Below are 6,000 nucleotides of genomic sequence, written 5' to 3'. Positions count from 1 at the left end.
TTTAATTAGGGTTAAACCGGTTGAAATAAAATGGATCACAAATCAAATTTAATTTTTTATGACTTCAAGAGATTATGGGTTCATGACTTCCATTAGGGGCAAGCCCTTAATGTTAATTACCCTGGATATTGTCGCAGGAACCTCCGATTAAGAAATAAGTGTGAAAAAGGGAATAAGTTGTGACAATAAATTTCATTCATTTAAATGAATATGAATTTACAGATTTCATTATTAATACAAGGAATTTGAAATCATCTTGACGCCACTTAGGTTTATGGGCCTAAGTAAGAAATGATTGAGTATTTTATCTCGCTTCGACTATTTTGCTGAAAAAGCATGCTTTGACTCTTGACGACATCTAGTCTTCGTCAAATTTTGAGAATTTGAATTTTGGACATGATTTAGAAACTTGTAAACTTGTGTTTTGGACATTTTGCACCCTGAATTCGATTTGTAACTTGAATTTGATTTGGATTTCAAGTCATGAGTTCTCTATGTTGATGAACCATAAACTTACTTTTGACTTTCCATAAGCTTCAACTTTTATGCTTGTGCAACTTCTTTCCAGTCTTGGCTTGTGAAACTCTTGAGCCTTTGACTTTTTATGTCTGGAGACTAATGAGTTCAATTGTCGATTTATATGAATTTTCAAGTTTTGACTCTTTTCACATCTTGAATCTTGACTTGATTGCTTTGGTTTTGATTTTCGTTTCGTTATATATATATATATATATATTTCTTATGACATCATATACATTTATATGTGGATATATAATTTATATATATAATGATATGCTACTGCATGTGCCTTGTTTGCATCTCTTTGCCACTTTGAGATATATATCTCATTACCCCTCGCAACAAATTTAATCGTTGCTTCGAAATGAGTCTTCTTGGTGTTACTTTGGGATGAAAATATATATATATATATATATATATATATATATATATATATATATTTCATACCCATGTCTAAGGTGGGGCCCTTTTCTTTTCTTTTATTTTATTTTTTAATTAATTTTAAAAAAAAAACATGCACGTGAGTATACATCCTCTTATTGATTCATTTCTATGCATATTTTCATCATGGTGGGACCCGCTTCATGTTTCTTATTTTCCTCTTAATCATGTATTCATTTGCATGTATATATTTTTCATGGTGGGTCCATGCTTGTATGCATAAACCCATCTTCTTCTTTTTTAATACTTTTTAACAGGCTTTTCAAATGTTTGGTGGGGTATGTACATGCTTGCATGCATATATATATATATATATATATATATATAAAACCTTGGAAACCAAACTAATATTTATTTTCTTTTCCCAAATATCGGTTTATTTGTTCACGGGTATATCTTCAACAAATTGTATTGTTGATGAAATGCTTTCATTTAATTACCATTCATTGAGTTACATAGAATTCTTTCAATCAAAGATGTAGGAACATGCAAAGCTCCAGTTTCATATAAGCAACTCGTAGACATGCAAATCTAAATACTAAATGCTTGTAAATGTAATCATTAGACATAAGTCCAACCTCAAGCATTTCATCATAAAGTTCCATGGTCTTCCTCTTGTTAACATTTTTTTTTAAAAGCCTTTGAGATCTCTTTTGTTCAGCAGAAGTTACAGTTTTTTTTTTTTTAATAGTGCTCAGTTTGTTTGATTTTCTAACTCCAAGAGCATCAGAATTAACCAACTTAAGTTGCAGATTACTAGACTTTATAATGTTGAAGTTGTGGACATCTTTATCTGGAGCACACGACCCCATTTGTTTCACTAAGACGATGTTAACCTGCATTGTCTTCTTCAAACAAGGTCCTTGGTTTTAGAATCCAATGCAGTGCTATGATGCTTGCTCTTGTTGTCTTCTTGCTCAGTATCAGCTCTTATCATTACTATGTGTAACAAGATAGCAGCAGTTTCTCTTCATCTGTTATCTTCATCATTTATCTCCATTTTTATCTTCATCATCACCATTATAATCACAAGTTTCAAGAGCATGAGTTTCATCTTCATTCAAATCACCTTTCCATGAGTTCAAAGCCTCCTTGACTATCATTTTTCCTTTCAACTTTTGCAGAATTTGGTTCGTCTTTCTTCATTTTTTTTATCTTAAAAAAAAACTAGGACCATGAATACTTTTGATCTTGTTGAAGAGTGAGTTGATCTGGAAATTAGCAACTAACTCAAGACATAAAGCAAGACTACAGTGAAGCATGGGAAATGTAACTGATTGGTCAGGCTTTATTTTGTTTGTCTTTGGGATTAGTTAACCAATGTTTTGTTGTTTATGTTTGTTGTCTAAGTAGATCTGAATGATGTTGTCTGAACTCTATTATTGCTTGTTAGCTTTGTATTCAGCTATTATGCAGCAAGAAAAACTATCAACAAAGTGCTGCTTTCTCTATTACAATTATCATAAAAAGTATTCAGATCCTATCAGATCTTCTCTCTGTTAATCACCTCCTCCTGCTTCTCTATCTTTTCTTTAGTCGAGAAATAATAGAACTTCTTCATAGGTAAGTGAAGAAACTCTCGCTACTCATCGCCCTCAGCCGCATTTGCTTGGCGAGGCCAGTGCATGAGCTGCTTAATCATCGGCCTCCACTTGCAAATGTCCGACCCGCTTGGCAAGAAAACACGGTCAACAAGGCTTGTGTGGGAGCGTCCTCTGGAGCAGACAATGCTGTGGTAGCATATCGCGCGATCTTTGCCTGGTTTCAGCTTTAAATAGAAGCTTCCAACGTTTGCCCAATCAGCAACCGATCAACCATCAACAAAATAATTTCCTATTCATGTGATCGTATCAAGCAGAGCAGCATGGGTAGTTTTATTTGCTACGTCATTGGCCCTCTCAATCTCAGCAGCATGGGTATCATCATGCATCCTCTGGTACCTCATGGATCCTCTCATGTGGTTTTACCAGGCCCTTCTTTGGTAATAATGATAAGCAGCGGGCAACCACGACAGCAAGAGTGGCGAACGCGGTGGTCATCTTCTTTGCATATATATATATATATATATATATATATATATATATATATATGTGTGTATGTATGTATAACAGGGACATCTTTGTTGCATACTTGCATTCCCCACGTCAAGTGAAGGCATTGCCATCCTTGGTCCGTTTGAGGGAATTGGTCGTTTCAGCTTCGACCCTCTTTCTTTATCTCAAAGGGTTCGACGAAGATGTATTTCCAAGTTGAAAGCATGACCACCTCCATTCAGAGCCATCGTTGATGATGATGACATCTCCGGACTGGGAGTAGATTATCTACGAGATTATCTTCTCCGTACGATGGGGACCAAGGCTGGTTCACACGGAGTTGGCAACGACTCATGCCACCAAAATGTTGGCCTGACGGATGTCATCTCGGTGATTAGTGTCCACTCAACTCTCTGTCTTTGACAATGATAAGGGAAGGGCGGGAACATCAGCTTCAATATTTTCTCGATGGCGGTATGGAAAAGAAAAGAAATGGCAGCAAGAGCGATGATGACGAGCAACGGCGAAGGCAATGGTGACGACAGCAAGAGTCTTCTTCTTCTTTTTCTTCTTTTTTTATCTTCTTCTTCACTTGCTGCTATCTCCAGTGGCTTCAATATTCTCTCAACGGTAGCAGAGAGCTTCCTTCCTCCATCTCACAGAGATGCGACGGCAGCAGCATGTGGCGATGGTGACATCAGATACGGCAACAACAGCGGCAGCAAGCAGCGACCTCTTCTTGTTCTTCTTCTTCGCGAGCTTCTTCCTTCTTCTTGCCTCAGGCGACATCCTTGGACGAGAGATTCCTGATCTCGAGCTTCTTCTTCCTCGGAAGCTTCTTCCATCTGGAGTCCCCCCTTTCTTCTTCTTTATTATCTGAATATTTGTTTTTGGCACCGAGAAAACCAGCCTCCTTTTCTTTCTTCTTTCTTCTTCCTATCTGACGGAGAGGCAATGGCAGTAGTAGGGGTGACGGCGACGGCGGTGGCGACGCCAACTTCTTCTTATTTCTCCGCCAGTCTCCTTCCTCTCGGTCCTCGGTTCCCACTTCGTTCGTTCTCCTCTTATAAAACATCACACTAATCGCTGGTCTTCAAGTGAGGTTGTTCGTGGGCGGTTGCGGTGTAATGGGAAGTTACGTTGATCGTGAGATGACCACGATGGCACGAGCAAACATTATATATATATGATTTCAAATTTTATTATATATATTTTTTTATTGTCTTTGTTTGATTTGATATTATTATAATTAAATAATATGTGTATATATTTATTTAATTTTAATTTTTTTTTTTAATTAAATTTTTTTAAAAAAAAATTTTAATTTTTTTTTAATTTTATATTTATAATACATTCCATTATATTATATTATATTACATTATATTACATAATATTATATTATTCTTATTCATATTTTTACATATATATTTTTATCATATTTACTATTTTTTATATTATTATTATTATTTTATCATTATTATTATTATCATCTAATTTGATTTATATATTTTAATTATATATATATATATATATATATATATATATATATATATATGTCATCAGATTTTATTTATATCTATTTTTTAATTTATCTTATTTTATATATATATATATATATATATATATATTTATCCGATTTGATTTATTTTATTTTAATCTATTTTTTATTATATATTTTTTATCTTATTTTATCTATATTATTTAAATTTATTTTATTTTTTTTAATCTTATTTGATTTCCTCTTATCCGATTTAATTAATTAATTATTTAATTTAATTTAATTTATTTATTATGTATATATATATATATATATATTTGCTTCGTGATTCGTATTCATGGCTGATCTTGGGGTCAATATCCGCTCGAGATATGTTATCGACTGATCTTGATATTTTACAAATTTTGGATCGCCTCGAGATATGTGCTCTCGGCTGATCCATAGATTTGAATATTTTAGATCACCTCGAGATCTGTGCTCTTGGATAATCTTGGGATTTGAATATATTAGATCGCCTCGAGATCTGTGCTCTCGGCTGATCCATAGATTTGAATACTTTTAGATTGCCTCGAGATCTGTGCTCTTGGCTAATCTTGGGATTTGAATATATTATATCACCTCGAGATTTGTGCTCTCGGCTGATTTTGGGATTTGGATATTTAAGATCACCTTGGAATATGTTTTCTCGACTGATCTTGATATTTGTATATTTTGTATATTTTGGATCACCTCGAGATCGGTGCTCTTGACTGATCCGGATATTTGAATATTTTTAGATCACCTCGAGATCGGTGCTCTTTTCAGATCTTGATATTTGAGTATTTTGGATCATCTCGAGATTTATGCTCTCAGCTGATCTGTGGGATTTGTAATATTTAGATCGCCTCAAGATATGTATTCTTGGGTGATATTGAACATATCCAAATATATGAAATTTATTTATCTTATCCACATGTCCTAATTTGATTATGATTGGGTCGCATGTGCTTTTAAAATTTTAATTTGATTTGAATTAGGACATGTAAAATTTTTTATATATACAGTAATATTGCGTACTATCTTCTAACTAAGGATGGAGAGCCATCAACTCTTCACGATGCACTGAACAATTCAAATGCATCTCAGTGGATGGCAGTAATGGAAGAAGAAATTGAAGCTCTTCATAAAAATAGGACATGGGAACTAGTGTCACTACCACAAGGGCGAAAGCCCATTGGCAACAAATGGGTCTACAAGATCAAACGCAATAGTGATAATCAAGTAGATCGTTATCGTGCTAAATTGGTGGTGAAAGGATATGCTTAGAAAGAAGGTACTGACTTCAACGAAATATTTTCACCTGTGGTTCGACTCACAATAGTCCGAGTAGTCCTGGCGATGTGTGCTACATTCGACTTGCAGCTTGAGCAGTTAGATGTCAAAACTGCATTTCTTCATGGAGATCTTGAAGAAGAGATTTACATGCTCCAACCAAAAGGATTTGAAGAAAAAGGTAAAGAAAACTTGGTT

The sequence above is a fragment of the Dioscorea cayenensis genome, chromosome 8, assembly GCF_009730915.1.
Source record: "Dioscorea cayenensis subsp. rotundata cultivar TDr96_F1 chromosome 8, TDr96_F1_v2_PseudoChromosome.rev07_lg8_w22 25.fasta, whole genome shotgun sequence".
NCBI lineage: Eukaryota > Viridiplantae > Streptophyta > Magnoliopsida > Dioscoreales > Dioscoreaceae > Dioscorea > Dioscorea cayenensis.
Note: the sequence above shows the minus strand (reverse complement) of the source record.